Below are 18060 nucleotides of genomic sequence, written 5' to 3'. Positions count from 1 at the left end.
GAGTGCCCAGCTGCAGCATCCAGCTGGCCAAAGGTATCTCTGGGGTAAAACGCCACAGCTGCTGCCTTTGGTCCAGCAGCGAGGGTCAGACGCGGCTGGCACATCCCACCCGGAAACATCGGGATTAATATTCTATAGTCTTGGAGTGCAACATAAATAAAAGGACAGAGACAGGGAAGAGGTAGACTTGCACATGCAAAAGGCAAAGGGATCAAGGGCAGCAACAATAAATAAGCAACTGCAAGGGAGGTAAAAGAAAAGGCTAATGAAAGCTGAGAACACACAGTGCATTTAGTGAAGCTCTAAGTAGGACAGAAGAGAATGAACTGCAGGCACAGAAAACAAAGAAGCAGAAAAGCCTACTCAGAGGCAAACTATAAAACCCAATGAACATCTGCTGATTGAGCCTCCAGGCTCTAAATACAACTATTATGAGCAGGAGAAAAAGGATGCTAACAATTTATCTTAAAATATATAAATCAGAAGACCTCCTGGTCTAGAAATCCTGTGTCATGGTCACCTTTTTCGACAATCTATTTTCTCAATCTATTTTCACTAGATCACATTGTCTCTTTAAGCAATGCCACAAAATCCACATTAAAGCTACAACACTGTCATTCTTTAAAAAAGTAAGCCCGAACCAATTCAGCCTCAGTAAAATCCTCTAAAAATCTTTGTTTTGCTAAAAAACTGTTTCAAGTATAATTTCATAACCATGCTCCAGCAAGATACATTCCTCTTTGCAACGCCAAGCCAAGCAACTGCAATTGAAATACTAGTTTGATTAATAAGATTTTTGATAAATCATGGTAACACAGTGAAATTAATAAATTGAAATGTAAGTTCTTATACATTACAATGACAGAATTGCATCAATAATGGTGCACAGCTTATTTCAGCTCCTTAAATGAAATGCATTATAAGGGACAAAGCATCACTGTCATGGCAATGGTACTGCATTTTACTGGATTTCAAATCTAACACAAAGCTTACTCTATCAGTTGTTCTATTTATATTTTCTGTACAAAAGATGGGGTTTTACACTTGGTCTAAATAAATAATAATCACTAAATCTTAGCAGCATGGTTCTTTAACTATTCCAGGATAAGTCAGATAGATGATGTAAGGCTACCAACTGTTCACAATTCCCATTCAGACAAATAAATAGCCAGCTTTAGACAGAGCCCAGTTTGATGGGGGAAAAATCTAGAAAACACCAAAAAAACTGAGCTATAACTGGACAGTGAATTACTTCATTGACTTCAAAAGACCACATAAATCCATCATTTTCACTTCTCAGTTAAATCTCTGCTGTTAGATATAAAAAATGAATGCTGACTCAGTTGTCAGAATGATGCCCTGAAACCCTTTGAAGTCATGAATCAGCAATGGCAAAAGTTCACAAGAAACTCACGTAACTTTTTAAGTTTGAGGTGTATTTCCTCTTGACATCTCTTTATTTCTCCCTCCCCCTTTCTCAATGGATGCTGATTCCTGTCCTCAGCTTTTCCTATACTGTAGAGTGCTTCCATCCTGTGCCTTTGCTTCCATCCTGTGCCTTTGCTTCCATCCTTGGCACATGACTGTGCCAAGCACCAGCGTTCACAAGACCATGATAGAACAGTGGTGCTAAGAAAAAGTCCTTTCATGGGAAAGGGAATAATTTTTAACTTTGTTTTGATCCATTGGGAAGTGTGTTTATACATTGTGAATGAGCCAGACTGTGTGGGGATTTTAATCACTGTAGAATTTCCTGCTTTTCAGAAATGGTGTCCTATTAGTGCCTGACAGTAACACACAGATATACCAGATAAATCTGTCATCCTCAGGGATTTGGTATAATGCAGTCCTAAACATCCAGGACATCCATATCCACATCAGGAATTATTCACATTCTTTTTAGACTGAATTTACTATGAATGTGTCTTTGAAATCTAAGTTTAACTTCAAAGCTGATTTAAGTGAATAAAGTGAGCTGGATGCTGGATTAACAGAAAACTCATTATCACTAGAAACTCCCACATTACTGTATTTAAAAAACAAAATCTAAATTTAAACTTCCCTACTGTGATTTATTTCTGTAGTACTACTCTTTCAGATCCTTATGAAGGCAGCATTATACGAGACAGAACATACATAATGTCAACATCTGGTAAGAACTAAAACTGCAAAATTCTTCCTTTGTTCTCTTGGAAGGAAAACAACTTCCATGAAAAGCCACTGTAATTTGCTCTAAAAATTAACAGCAAAGGCACAAAGACAAACAGTGGAAAGGTTTTCCCCTTCTAGTTTTTCCTCTTTTTATCACTGTAGGTCATCCTTTGTAGCACTTTGCCTTTTTTTCTTTAAATCAGAACAATTAGAAACTCTACTAAATTCTAATCATACCATTCAACAGAATGAAATGAAATGTTTAAATAAACTGACAATTTCTGAAGCTTACTAATTCCTTTTAAGGAATTATTCATGCTAGGATACTGTCCTCTCTTGCCACTCCAAGACAGAAAAGTTTCTGACAGAATTAATTCAATAAATGTTCTGCAAGTGAATATTTTGTTTATTCACAGAAAAGTTCCCTTGGTGTTTCTAATTTTTTTTTTCTTTTTGATTCCAATATATACTGTGCTCCTATCATTTTCAAAGGCACAACAGTTCATGAACTTACAGAAATATTATTTGACCACTTTCATTTCGCAAGATAGTGGAGTTTATGATCCAGAGAGGAGAGAGGTGGTCAAAAATCAAGATCACTATAGCTATGACCTCTCCTTGGAAAAGTCCTGTGTGATAAGGTTCTGAAGGGAAATAGGTCTGTGGAGGCTGGTGGACATCAAACTGAATGTGAGCCAGCAACATGCTCTTGCTGCAAAGAAGATGGATGGATTCTGGGCTGGATTAGGCAAAGTATTGACAGCAGATCAAGAGATGTGAGACTTCTGTTGTTCTCAGCTCTGATGAAGCCACAGGTGGAGTGCTGGATGCAGTTCTGGGCTCCCCAGCACAAAACAGACATGGACATACTGTCAGGAAAGGGACACCAAGATGATGGATGGACTCCAGCACCTCTCCTATGGGGAAAGGCTGAGAAAGCTGGGACTGTTCACTCTGGAGAAGAAAAGGCTCAGGGGAACTCACCAATGTACATAAACTCCTGCAGGGATGCTGCAAGGAGGATGGATCCAGGCTCTTTCCAGGGGTGCCCAGTGACAGCACAAGAGGTGATGGGCACACACAAACATGGCAGGTTCCCTCTGAACACTTTTCCCTGTGAAGGTGACCACAGGGTTACCCTGTGAGGGTAACTCAGGGGGGTGGTTGAGTCTCCATCCTTGGAGATATCCAAAAGCTTTTCACAGTCTTGGACACTCAGCTAGCTCCGAGTTGATCCCACCTGAGTAGGGGCTTAGATCAGGTGATCACCAGAGGTCCCTCAATGATTCTGTAATTCCCTATAAAGGGAAATGACATCTTCTTACTGAAGAATATGATTATGTAACATTCTGAATGAGATATGACACTTGCCTATAACTCATTGGCATCAATCATTGTATTTAAAAGTGCTTAAATATGCTATAAAAAGAGATTCAGCCTAACACACAATACAGAAATATAGGAAGTTAAAAGAAATTCTCACAGGAAAGGAGAAAATCTACCTTCATGAAAAGCAATTAACACATTTATTTCATAATATTCCAGAATGGGTAGGTATTGAAATTCAACCACACTGAGTTTCACAAAGAAAGATAATTATGGGTATTCATAGGTATTCAACCCTGCAGAATGTGAGACAGAATCTGTAAGTTTTAAAAAGCACAGAAAAAAAGTTCTGCATTTTGCAGATCTCTCTCACCAAGTAACTAAATTAATACAGATTTCCATGCAATTTTGACTTCACAGCTATGAATCAATACATTTTTTCCTACTTTGCTCCACAGGGAAGATATCCATTAGTGCAAGAGGAGAAATAAAGATATTCTGTCCATTCTTTAATCCTACATCTCATAAGACAGAAAAGTATAATTGGAAATACTGTTAGCAATTTTTGTTCTTCACATATAGCCTATTTGCTTCAGGCAGACAAAAAATTTTCTCTCAAAGATTTTCTTTGCTTATGTATTTCACAAAATTAACTGCCTTCCACCAGGTGAGTTATACCTGGCAGACCACGGACCTGTGCTATACCAAGCATCAAGAGAGAATAATCTCTTCCTATAGGAGTGAGTCACAACACACAAAAAGAAAGAACCAGCTGATGAACAGGTCAACCATCATGAGTTCTTTAAATAAAAAGATCCAAGTACACTGGGAAATCAGTTTAAATTAAAAACAAAACAAAACAAAACCCAAAAACACCTAAGTCAGTAAATTAGACAGGAGCAGCATCAGTAGCTTGGAAAAATTAGGTTGTACAATGCTGTGCAAAAAAAAAAAAAAGAAAAAAAAAGAGAAAAAATAGATTAAGAGATTGAAAAGGAACTTATTAAGATAAAATATTTTATATGCAATGTAAAAAGGAAAAAAAAGTCAAATATGTAAAACAGCAAAGGACAGTTCTCAGTACACCATTCTGAAGGGGGTACCTGGTCTTTTCTGCAGATGACAAATAGCCACTTTGGTTTCTGTACATGGCTGCAAATTCCATCTCAAGCACATGAATCCAGCAAAGGAAGGTTCAGCTGACATGCCTCTTGAGGAGGGGCAGTCCCAAGTACAGTTAACAGCCAGCTAGATTCTACTACCTCCTACCTGGCAACAGCTTAACAGTAAACAAACTGTGCAATTTAGATAGGATGCAAAGTTCAAAAGATTATCAAACTAGAGGCATTCAGGCCCCTGAAGGATAGGAAGGAAACCAGCACAGTTTGGGATAGGATTATCACAGCCTGTTGTAGATGAAGGCCAGATAACATGCCTTTGCAAGCAAGTGATACTTTTGGATTACAGTCTGCAAAGGGAGGACTTTTCAAGATAGGCACCTGTGCTGCTTTGTGGGGACACCAGCTTCAGCCAAACCTCTGTGGACACAGTTCAGAAGGACAGCTGAGTTGTCACTGGAATAGTTTTGGATTTTCCACATAGCATAGTCACGAATTTGTATTTCTCTGTCACCACAATCATGAATCACAGTTCTGTGCTGACAATTATAATTCCATCACGGCAATCAAACAATTTACTTTTTTTGGCAATGTTTCAAAAAGTTGTTTTGACAGATCAGAAGCCAGAGGTGCTGTTGTGAACCTATCAAACCCTGAAATAGCCTCACATTTTAAAATGCATAAATGGCCTGTTTTTAAAACAGTACCTTATTTCATTTATCAGTAGATGGCCATAATCCTGATGTAAATTTCTGTTTTGGGATATCTACATTTTAGTGATACTACATTTTAGTGATATCCCAATAATCTGCAATAAAATCCAGCAATCACCTTCTGAAGCATTTCAAAAATTCTGCAAAGGTTACAGCGGGTAATTTATAAAACTTAGCATGCAACCAATAATATTACAAACAGCCATAAGGGGTATAGACAAGCATACTGAAAAAATACTTATTTTCTTTACGTTTGGGAGGGTTGAAAAGATTTCTGTCAATATTTTGATTTTAATGACAAATTTCCATATACCATTAGAACAGAATGAGAACATGAAAGCCAATTTCCAGAGTCTTAATGAATATTTCTATTCGTTAGAGATAGTTAAAATCTAAATCTACAGAAAATATACATCATTCATACAGACAGTTAATTTATATGGGAAATTCTTACTTGGGACTGCCTAAAGCAGTTTGCCACCAGTGTCAAAAAGCCTTCTTTACCAGCATGAGATCCCCACACCAAACCTCCATCCCTCAGAATCTTTGAACTCAAAGACCATCACAGAGTACATAAATTGGTATATTATTACTACATGTAATAATATGAACAGATAATAATTGTAATAACATGTAATAATTGGACTACAGAAGAGTCCAATTAAACTTTTCCATGCTACCTGAGAAGCAGAAATTCTAATCACACGTAAAACCTGCAGCTAGAAGTACCACGCAATGTCATGAAGAGAGTAAAACCTAAACATAAGGAAAATACCCAGAAGTGACATGAACACATTTCCTTTTCAACTGTACATCAACTACTCAGAGCCCCAAAAGAGGAATGTAATGACACCCAATGTAGGTGACTGAACCAATGACACAGCCTCTCTTCATGCCCTCTCTTCCCACATACACAGCACAGAAACTTCCACCTTTGCAAACCTTAACCTTGCAATCTATGGATTCTTCTTTCAGGATCTCAGATGTGTCCCTTTACAAACTACAAATCCAGAGACTGCAGAGGAATACATAAAAATACTTTCTGAAAGAAGAATCTTATAACTGTTCCCGCACAGAACCATGTTCTGGTATGTCCAAGTCTGATCAAAGGTAATAACACTTTTTTCTTTTCCGAGTCAGAAGAGGAAGAGGGAAAAGATTACAATCCCTATCTCCAAAAATCTTCCAGGAATGAACTCTGGCTTTTTTACCTATGAATAAAAACATCAAGTCTCTAAAAGCAATTAGACAATCCATACATTTTTAATGGTACTTTCACAATATATATTTATACTAACAGATTTTACAGCATATAAGGCATTTATCGAACATGTTTTTTTTAAGGAGCAAGGGATATTAAAATAAATTGTCAGGCAGATAAGTTACATAATCTTTGTATTTTTTTCATTAGGAGGCTGCAGAAGAGCATTATCCGTGCTGACAGTGTCTGGGCATTTTGACTAATCTTTTTATAGTGCTTCAACTTAATAATAGCCAAGCCTGGAACACACTCTGTGCCTGATAAGCAGCTCAAACAAATCCAGGAAAAAGCATTTTCTTTGAAGTCACACTAGTTTTTAACACTGGAAATACCATGCACGCTGTAAATTTCATATATTGATCCTGCCAGAGCACCTTCAGCTTGACTATGGACCCTGTCTAAAGGTTGCATTCAGACTGATAGTCACTGTCCAGGAGCATGCCCATTCAAGTTTACCACTGAAGCATTTCTTTAAGTTATTATAGATACATCAATGCAACAGAGACACACTGGAAGTCTTTAAAATCTGTGATTGTATTTCACATCTAAGGTCTCCACACCCTCATGAAAACAGCATGGGAAAATGTCAGGTTTGTAAGGTTGATAAGTTCTTCACAAAGCCCATGTGAACTAGGAAAGAGGAGAGAGCTCACCCAAAGATCTGCAAACTTCACCTCAGCATCTCTGAAGCACTAAAGCTGGGAACACTCTTGTAAGGTGTTGCTACCTCCAGATGGAAGTTTTAACCAGCTCTCCACTAGAAATATTTAAAAAAGTTTCTCCTTAAGGTACTTTGATTTAAGCATAATGGGTTGCGGTGCTCACTTTTCTAATAGTTTAGTGGTTCACACTGTTCGCCTTTTTGGTTTGCCTACTGTTAGGAAAAAAATCAGTTATGCAACTTTATCAAGGTTAAAATAACTCTAAAATATGCCATGTTTGCTGTTTGATAACCACATTCCACTCAGTTCTATTGTAAGGCTGCAATATTTTAAAGGATTAATAATCTATCAATTTCCCAAAACATCCTCTGACTGGGGAAAATACACCACATCTGTTAGCAAGGCACAGTATACCCTTCTGTGTTACAACCTGCACACCTTTGGCACTGACAGCCAAGGCTATAGCCTGTAGCAGAGATGGAATTGCAGTAGAATATGGAGTTTACTCACTTATGAGAGGTACTGGAAATACCCTGGCACATCTGTTGCATGACCAGAGACCATTCAGGAAGCAGATCAAGTATTAGGGTGATATTTGCTCACAGATTTTCTTGGAAGACTACCAAGCTCAGGAAGATAAAACAAGTGTTTGGGATTTAATCCTACCCTGGAACACACAAAAAACCTCTTCCCCATTCCATCAGTGCTCTTTCCCCACACCTAGGTATGGTGACAGCACAAGCTGGCACTTGTTCTACAGGAACAGAGGCACACATGGGAAAGTACCTCAGGGTGGGGATGGTCCCTTCTGAACTCTTCCTCTGCCAGGGAGGCTTTGAGTGATGTCCTGCTCCTCTGCTGATTACCCATCTCACCCAACAGCTCCCTCACACTCACTGGATTTGTGTACACAACTTCAAGCCATGCAGCCCCTCTTATTTCTGCAATTCTCCTTCTGCAATGTTCTTCATCAGATACTAGTTTATAAGTACAGCAGCAGTGGAACACAAATCTGAGAAGGAAGTGCAACATTGTCCTACTGTAAAATTACTAAAAAGTCAGAATTTAAGCCTTTCAGACTTGGTCCTTTCTTCACACGTAAGATTTTGGTGAAATCCTTTGTATGAACTCATTCTTCTGCTTCCTACAAACACCAGCTTTGAAGCCAATTCTTCCTTCTCCTCCCCTAAATTTTAAACACCTTGTTGTTGAAACAAACTAAAAAGTTAGTAATTTTTTCAAGACAAACAACCCATCTGTTTATTCCAGTCAATATTGAAGGATTAAAGAATATGAAGCTGTAGCTAATGCTGTCACATAGAACATCTGTATCCTAAACACTTGACCTCCAAACATCAAGAAGCAGGAGGTATAACGTGTGCACCTAAAGCAGCATGCTATCTCCTGATTTTGTCATGCAGAAAATAATAAAATAAACTTTTCAGATGTTATACACCATCAACTCATGCAGCAAGTGCTAAAAGAACACAATAAACAGTAATATAATACAAATCAGCTGCAATGCTGAACGTATTGCTTTACTATAATACCAGCCCTTACATCATTACAAAATCTCTTAGGCACAGTCTTACTAACAGCAAATTCACAAGGCTCACTTAATGAAAATTATACCAAAGAACATAGCTTGGCTTTTAATTCAAGGATAAAATTTATCTCTTTAGTATGCAATTGAGAAAAATATCATTAAGCTCAGCACTTTACATCTCCTTCACATGCCTGCAGTAATAATTTTAACTGTCCCAACATTAGGCACAGGCATAACTGCTGGTCACATTCAGTCCAACAGGTGTACCAGGTCAGACAACAGCTCTCTATTTCAGCACACCATCTCCACAGTGAATGGCCAGGGGAGCAGGTAACATCAGTGTTAGTACGTAAGGGATAATTCCTCAGAATATGGGGGTTTAAAGCCAGGTAGTGCCTTTGAATTTGGAAGAAAATACAGGTTAGACAATCTAGCTCTTTCTAGATGAACACCTCTTTCTGCAGAATAGATAATTGAACAGGTACAAAGCATTTAAATTCTGATACAAAGTTTCATTTTTAATGATGTATAAAACCGTCTGCAATTACAGGCACCCCACTGTTAACTTGCACATGTTTTCAGTAAAATTCATTATGTTGGCTGTAAAAATATGCCTTGTGTTTACAACAAAGGCTTTCAGAATTGTATAAGTAAGAAGTTGAAGGGATCCAATGAGAGCTTTCATAATTTGGGTATTAAGTTATGCATAAAAATCACATCCTTCCTTGATTCAAGCCTTAAAGGCAATCTCTGCAAATTGTTTTAGAAGGCCCATTTCAGAATAGTAGAACAGAGCTTTTTTGACTACTGCTACCTATTTACAAACATACCACAGGCTACTGTAGATCCTCACAGAATACACAACAGTGTTGCCTCTCTTACTGTATCTTTTATATATATATATATATATATATATATATATATACACCTCAAAGAAACCCCTAACAAAACAAGCCACCAAGCCTAACACCACCTTGCTATGTAAGAACAAGGTTTCTTCTAACTCTCTAGGCAGGTACAACATGACAAATCCACCATGCAAACAGCAAACTGGAAATCTTTCTTTCTTTGGACTTGAAACTTGAAGGCAAAGAAGAGCAGAAGAAATGGGGTAACATGAACTGATAAGTTTCAGTAAAAAAACAGCTTGAACTCTGGAGCTAGCGAACCACAGAGCATAAGTTTTGTGGAGGTCTGAATGGCTTATAACAGAAATCAGATTTTTTTTTGTCTGCTTTCTGCATGACCTTTGGATGGGGCAGGTGAGTACATAAAGACTATCAAGATCCCTGTTTACCCAGACAGGAGTTTAGGAATAGCAAACATCAACTATACACAAGTTCCTGCAATCACACTGTGTCTTGGACAAGAAACATATCCTTTAATTCTTGCCAAAGAAAGATGTAAATTTCAGCTAGAAAGTTCTAATACAGATGGAATGAATTGCAATACACTTATTTTCTATTTTGTCTAATGTATCCAGTCAAGAATGCATTTATTATATCTTCAGGGCTTTGTAGTTTTCCTGTTTATTTTAATAACAGCAGTTTCATGCCTAGAGCTCCGTGTACTGAGATAAAGAGATCAAAGAGATCAAGGCACCTACACGAAAACCCACTGTGCATCATGTGAATCATAGTGCTTCTTGGTCTGTTATAATATTTGCCATTCAGGTATGTACAGCAGTAGCAGCCCACTGTAATATCAGCATATGAGCTGTCTGTAGAGACAGAGGTGCAGGTAAACACAAACTAAGACACCAGCCATTTATTCAAATTCCTCTTGTAGCCATTTTCTCATCATTTAATTGAACACAAGGCTACTGTCCTTCATTGACTGAAAATAAACATGGTGTATAGAAGATAGAGCCAGAAAGGAAGAAGAAGAGCACAACAAAGATGGGGAAAATACAGATACATAAACCATAGGTACAACCTTTACCAGGACGTTTTACCTTCCATTACAGCCAGTACCAGTCACCAAGAGGGAAAGGTCTAATAGAAGCATAGATATTACAGAGAGCTGTTTGAGAAATTAATAGTTAGGGGTTCGCAGCTGCCTACTACATCTCAGACTACTTATGCATCTTCTTCCCTAGAGAGGTGGACTATGATGTTTCTGTGAGGCTTTCATGTTTCACTGAAAACTCAGTGTTTTACCCAAGATCACTGCTGAAGCTGACCCAGCCCTTCTTAGTGACTAGCTAAGGCTCAAACTGCAAAGATGAAGATGAGCAGCAAGCAAATGATGATAAGCAGCTGGGGAAAGTTAGGAGTTTTATGATCTTCTCTGCTATGCCTGCAGTCAAAAAGGGGCCTATTTCTAACCCACCTGTAGCACCGAGTACAAATGTGGACTAAAGACTAAAGAAAGCTTGTTGGGAAAAAAAACCCCACCTAAACAATGACAATGTTGCATGGTCACAGACTCCTTTCAATATCTCCCATGTTAAAATGTCAGAAAGAGAAGGTATTTCTCACAACAAAAGTCTTACTCAGTGCATGAAGGAAACATGAATAAGTAATTTCAAGGAAGCAATGTAAATACTACCTGCTCCAAATATTGACTCCAGTATCAATTCTTTGAGACACTCCATGATCTATGTTATCTTGCAAAGTCTTGAAAATTAAATGTTGAGGGCATAGAAAGCAGTAATCACCATCAATACAACCACAGCCAGAAACTCTGACCAAAAGTAACCTAGGCTTATATGCTGAATTTATGAACCCCACTTACGCTGAAATGCCAATACAGAATTTCTAAGCAATACTTTGAAAAAAGTTACACAGAAATAATGAAATTTAACAATTTTTACTTTAAGAAGAAATATGTATGACATTTCTTTTGTCAGAATCTCCCAGTCACAAACCTACTGTCCTCTAGTATGGCAGGGTACAGCACTTGCTTAACTCTCACGTATTTACTGTGCTTCCTTCTACATTGTTGTCTCCCTCACTAGCTTACTGATTTATTCCACTTACATCATTATTCCATTCTATACCTCAGTGTCTCCTTTCTCTATACAATTAACTCCAGAAACTGTTAACTTTCTTATTCTGCCAACCATTTCCCATGCTTAAAAAACCAAGCTTATAAAGGATATGTCACAGTAAATGGTGTATAAAAAAATGGGCAAAAGGAACAGAGAAGCACTTCAGTTAAACTGGGACAAGACAGACTGCAGATTCAATTTCCTACAAAATGACCTTAATCAAATGATTGTGATTTCATAGCATAACTAAATTAGCAGTTCTCAGTAAAGCCCATAAGGATTACAAATCTAAGACATTCCACTAACTGACAGAGTATGCCATTCTAAAGTATTTATTAAGAATTTGCATAACATCTGATATGGCTTTAATTTCAAATTTATTGAAAATACACACAATCATGTTACACTAAAACATACCCACAATTATAAGAAATAACAGTTTGACTATGGTTTCCAGTGAAAAAGGAGAAAGTTTCTCATGACCTGTTTTCTTTTAGGCAAGGAAGGAAAGTAACCTAATTCATCTAACCTAAACAAACAGTATCACCTTGGCTAAACACAAGTAAAACAACTTCTGCCAATGTTGTTGTCTTACCAATAAATTTTTGTCATTTTCTACTCACCCCACTTCCCCCCTAAATTAATCACCATCTGTTTAATCTCAACTGAGATCTCCATATTTCACGTACTGCAAAGATGAATGTTGGGTATAAACACAGCTCTCAGAGGGAAGGCAATCACTGCTGCAGGGTAACAGGAAAAATGTCTCTACGTGGTTGCAATCGTTAGCCTTTCACCACTCATTCAGAGCAAAGCAGCAAAAAAGTTCAGGTCATTTCCTGACTGGCACAGTAAGTTATAGCAAGATATACATTCTATTAATTTTTAATTGCATTGCTTGAGGACTGAAAGCCCGAATGGGGAATGTTTCTTTTTAAAGCGTAAAGAAGGGCACTGAAACTGCTTACCTCACTCAGCTCTGCAGGGGACTCATTTCCATATTTCATAGCAACTCCAGAATTCATGATTAGACTTCTCAGGGCTTGACGATTTCTGCAGATTGTAATGCTTCAAAGCTTTGAAGCAACTGATTCAATACTTTCTTCTCCAAAATTTTTCTCTCTTATACATTTTGCTCTAGACAGCCATTTTTACTCCACATTGAGAGTTTAAGTTAATGATGCAAGATCTTCTAGAAGAGCCAAACTGGTTTTGACTTCACAGCCTGTCCATTGCTTAGAGAGGCTTGTTAATAATGTGAAGAGCTCAGAGAATGCAGGGAATGAAGTGCTTACCAGGATCCCAGGGCTATCTTAGTCCATCTACAAGGCATGCTTCATCTCTGCTGTCTGCTTTATGCTGCTCTTTTCCACAACTCTGTTAAAGGGCATCTCTCAATGCCGCTGAACAGACTCAGAAAAATTTGATGAGCTTCACACAAGTTCACAGAGAAATTAGAGTGCTGCTATAGTCCTCAGTATTTGGGGAGGCAGAAAGGAAAAGAGAAGAAAGCTCCCTTCCCCGGGAGAAACCAATGCTGCACTTCACGCTAAAGTTTCCCCTGCCAGTGAGCCTGGAGTTTAAGTGGTTTATGATCAAACACAGCTGTCTTGCTGCTGGCTAAAGGGTGCATGGAAGGGGCGGTGCCAAAAGGAGAGCGCAAGTAGGAGGGAAGGAGGGTGGGAGAGAGAGCGAGAGCTACAGAGAGTTCATTTTGGAACTACAGGCATCTCTCCAGCTTTCTGCATACTAATTACTGTACAGAAAACTATAAAGCTAAGTAACAGGAAACGCCACCCAGATAACAATAAATTGGATTCCTATTTCCCTATTCCTGTGTGTAATTAAGTAAGGAAAAATGGGGGGCTGTAGGGGGTGGGGGGTTGTAATGATTTCAAAAGGTCAAAGTAAGCGTGAAAGCACCATTAGAATGCTGCAGATTTGTTATGTTATTATTAACATAACATACTGACATTTTACAAAGAGTTCAGGAGATGGTACTAGAAAAAGGGGAGAAAAATGCATTTGCTTTCAACATTCTGCTAAAAATAGAGGAAAAATCCTTAGTAAACTGGATTTGTGGACATGGTGTACCCCTTACAAGAAACGACAACTCCTTTCCCCCTTTCCTGTGTTCCCTAAAACACAGCCCCACACATTTTTTGATTGGATTCTGATTTGCTTGAGTCAGATGTAGGAAACACAATCCTCTGCAGCTGAAATTTATCTGGCCATCTTAATACAATATATTATTGAAGTGCCAAATTAGTTCAGGAAAAAACCCCAAATATAAGAGTCAGGAATAAATGCTATACAAGCTGTGCCTCTATCCTTGCACTCTGGCAAAAACATTTTCATGGGAAACAATGTACACCAAGAGCAACATTTCGAAAATAATCCCATGAGTTTTTCTTTCTCCTCTGTTAGCCACAGATTAGTATCAGCATGCAGACATAGGGATAATTCACCCCAATTCACTACAAGAAGCACATTAAGATCTAGAATCCAGAAAAGCACACCTATATTGCTCCATGGTGCTACAGACTTGTCACACATCCTGGGTCCCTGTCCTTCCTCCATGCCCAGCACCAGGACCTGTAACATTCCTGTGGCTCATAGGGTAACAGGAATGCCACAATGTTTTACGTTCGTCCTTCAGGTCTCCGGTTGCTTTAGCAGAGTCTGTATTTTGGGGTTTCCTGTTCTCTTTTCATGCCCACATTGCATCACCTCCATTCTCCATTGTTTTCCCCATCGAGTGCAACCTCCCCGTCCCACCTTCACATTCAGGTCTGCCTCTGTGTTCAGTGCTTCTGTGTATATTCCTTCTTACTCTTCTGCTTTGTCTCCCACATATGTTTCCAGTTATGGACCCTGAAATCCCGGCGAAGAGCTGCACTGCTCTCTGCTGGCAGAGGGACGGTGGCTCATGGCACAGGGCGACACTGGGACAGTGTCCCAAGTGCTGTTCCCTCCAGCGGGGAGAGAGGCACAGGCTGCTCCAAACTGCAGCACGGGAACAGCATATCCACAGCAGTGTTGTACACTGATCTCCTGTACATTAAAATGTGATTAACAGGGATCTGTACCCAGAAACAAAGGTGCTGTACAGTGACTCAGCACATTTTTCATAGATAAGTTAAAACCCAACAACTTCCATTCAAAACTTCCTGCAGCTGACACAGTACATTTAAAAATGTTTTATCTTTTCAAAACTATGCCTTCAAAAACAAGGCAGTCTTTCATATTTTGTATCACTACCCATATTAACTTTATTTTCCTGTTTATAATCTGCTCTGATCCTGTCTTCATCCAGCTCTATCATATCTATCACAGGTTTACCAGGACAGGGTTGAACCTCAGTATTAATACTAAGAATAAAGTTCTGAGGTTTTTCCTTTTCTAAAGGAACTCCTATGGGTACAATACACCGCACTTCCCAAGCTCTATCCCTATACTGCCAAATACTTCCTTGCTGACTGTGAACAGGCATTCAGAAATTAAGAGTTCTCATTTATTTTCTTCAAAACTCAAGATTGTTTGTCCATTTCTGGCAGACCAGCCATCAGACAGATCAAAGCACATGATACTACATCCCAACCAGGACACTTCAGGATCTGAACAAGATCCACCCTGCATTCTACACCTAAGCTACACAGGATTTTTTCCTGCCTTTTTCCTACTCTGTGCAGTAACATGGTTGAAAGAGACAGAGACTGACTGAAAAACAACATCAGAATTCACACACAGAGTTAGGGACAGCTTCAATTGTGCCTAAGAACCTGGGAGATACATGCAGGTACTTTCAGAAAAAAGTTTGTTTAACATTAAAAATTAATTACAACTCATGTGCAGATGAATGAAATGGTTAAACCAAACTCTGATTAAAAATTATTTTACTTTAACCCCAGATGACTCCCACTGCAACCTCTGCATACTTGCACTGTGTGGTACAGGATTAGACATTTCTCAGTTGGAAAGCATCAAGTGTTAACTAACCCATAAAAACTGGCAACACTTGTTTCAACATCCTTATAAACTGTGCCGGCATTTCTTTACTGTGAAGGGCTAGTGAAGACTAAGTGTAATAATTCTTCTAAAACAGTCACTATTATATCACATTCTTAAAACAGGAGCATCAAGAACATATCCTGAACATCTGAAGATGTAGAACTTTTCCTGTGTGAAATGTCATTATTGTCTTGCATTTCTCCAAGTCCATTAACTAACCCAATGAAAATGTTACATCCCGAAATCAAATTCCCTGATAGACCTGCCCAAGCTGTCCGCAGGCTGTTTTACCACTTCCAAATACATGTGAGTGACTTAATACAATACCAGGGTACTAAGAACTTTGTTTAAGCCAAAGTGTATTTTCCCACTGGCTTGTGCCAAAGGCAGGCTTCAAAGCAAACAAAAGAAAACCTCAAGTATGCCAATTTTGCTTTGCCAGGAAATGAACAGAGCACCCTGTGACTCAGTGAGAGAGGGGCCTGTTGGACTCAGTCCCTCTCTGCTGTTTGGCAGCTGACTCTTCATTCTCTGTCTTGGTGACTCAGTTCTCTGCCTAGAAGAGCAATGCTTCCTTGCCTTCAGCCTTGTTCCTGCCTCTTTCTTTAGCCTCTACAGGCAGGGAGGGGGTTGGACTGGGAGTGGGAAGAAGAATCATATGTTTCTTAGCCCAAGATGACACATTGTCAGTGGATGCCTCAGTGTGGAAGTAGGTAACAAGAAGATGGACAAACCTGACTAACACAGAGACTTCAGAAACAACATACACCGCATGCTTTGTGTCTGAGACAGATACACTGGCCTGGGCTTCCACTCAATCTCAGGGCATTTCTGATCCATTACTGCCTTATGTACCTCTAAAGTACTCATGATGCACACACTGCTTGTGGTAAGTGCATTTGCACTTGACAGATTCTTCCCAAGATAATTTCAGAATTATGCAGCAACAACCATTGGTGTGGCCAGTTTGCCGATTGTTGAGTTAATAATCCTATGGCCACCCTATTCCATTTGTTTACTCTCATTCAGCTGCAGAAAAAGAATCACTGACATATGTCTGAGATTCACTGAGAATTTCTAGTTTATTGATTGTATCTGAATAAGCATTTAGTAAGATTTCCTCTATCACGTGGTGTGAAAGGATTTTTTGGGACAAGTGACAACTCCGTCATCTCATCTGTACTTCTGAAAGTGCCACAAAATACGCAAAACACTAGCATTCTCATTATTTTATAAGACCTCTCCCTCATAACATGTCTCAGTAATTACAATAGTCTATTTACTTTCAGTTACTGGAGCAGGTGTCACACTTGGCACACATGAATATTCCTTGTTTCAACAGCTGTAGAGTAAAAACTACAGCATAAAAGTAATTATCTACTAAATATGTGCATGTCACATATTCTTCAGCATAGTGTGTACCACTTTCAGAGTTTCACTCAGCATGCAACATGCACCATTAGCTGATCACGATTCCAGGATGTATGAAATAAGGCCTCCTTGGTTGGTTCTGTTTAATTCACTCTGTAATTGAAATGCAAGTAATTGAAGTCCACTGAGCATTTAGTTCCTGTTTGTTCCAATATCATCCCTACAGTTAGAGCAGACTCTAACTCACTCTGCACAATCCAACACACAAATCACACCTATAAGTATTGCAAATCTAGTACAAACAACTTGAGTACAATTTTTTTTCCCTTCTCATTCTTGCATAACACACACCGGCATAGTGCCAAAGCCCAAATTTCCATTAGAAAATAGCACTCAGATTAGTATGATAGCAAAACTTGGAAGCAGATATTCAATACAATATACAAGTTGGATAATGTTTCCAGAAAATTCTTTATTCAATAGCACTAATGCACCATGATTTAAGAGGGAGAGGCTGAAAGGGATGGTAGGCTCATGATGCAAACTGTTCTCATTAGTGACAGTAAAGGTTATGCACATAGGTTGAGAGAAAAAAATCCCACCCATTTGAAACAATTGGAATTAACCTTACACTGAAAAATGAAGCACTGTCTCTGAAGAAAACATGAGCAAATATCTTTCTTTCCTTCAATCAAACCGTCTCAATTAGTCTGAAACAGATAATATGTCTAGAACAATATCATTACAAAACAGCACTTCAATCAGCTACTCTCACCTGTTCACCCTTCCTCAGCTACTCAATCCACTTAAAAACTCACGTCCTTGACCTGACCAGTCTCCTTGGGAGTTCACATTTGATCGCTCTTTCCATCCTCCAGTATTTCACTCCATGAAGCCACTCACCAACCT

General features: G+C 38.8%; 1 protein-coding gene across 3 annotated transcripts in view; it reads right to left on the bottom strand.

Annotated features, from left to right (window-relative positions):
- Positions 1-18060, bottom strand: part of LOC118699808 (uncharacterized) — an 83555-nt gene that overhangs the window by 25230 nt on the left and 40265 nt on the right. Inside the window, exon 1 of one of the 3 annotated variants that reach the window (XR_004982124.2) lies at positions 12738-13447. The exons of the other annotated variants lie outside the window; for them this stretch is intronic. The gene's annotated coding sequence lies outside the window, so the exon portion shown is untranslated. Of the gene's footprint in view, positions 1-12737; positions 13448-18060 lie in introns of those variants that run through there. 3 annotated transcript variants of the gene reach the window in all.

Source organism: Molothrus ater (genome assembly GCF_012460135.2).
Source record: "Molothrus ater isolate BHLD 08-10-18 breed brown headed cowbird chromosome Z unlocalized genomic scaffold, BPBGC_Mater_1.1 matZ_random_MA36, whole genome shotgun sequence".
In the NCBI taxonomy this organism is placed as follows: Eukaryota; Metazoa; Chordata; class Aves; order Passeriformes; family Icteridae; genus Molothrus; species Molothrus ater.
The sequence above is the reverse complement of the archived record's forward strand: the minus strand, read 5'-3'. Positions and strand labels throughout refer to the sequence as shown.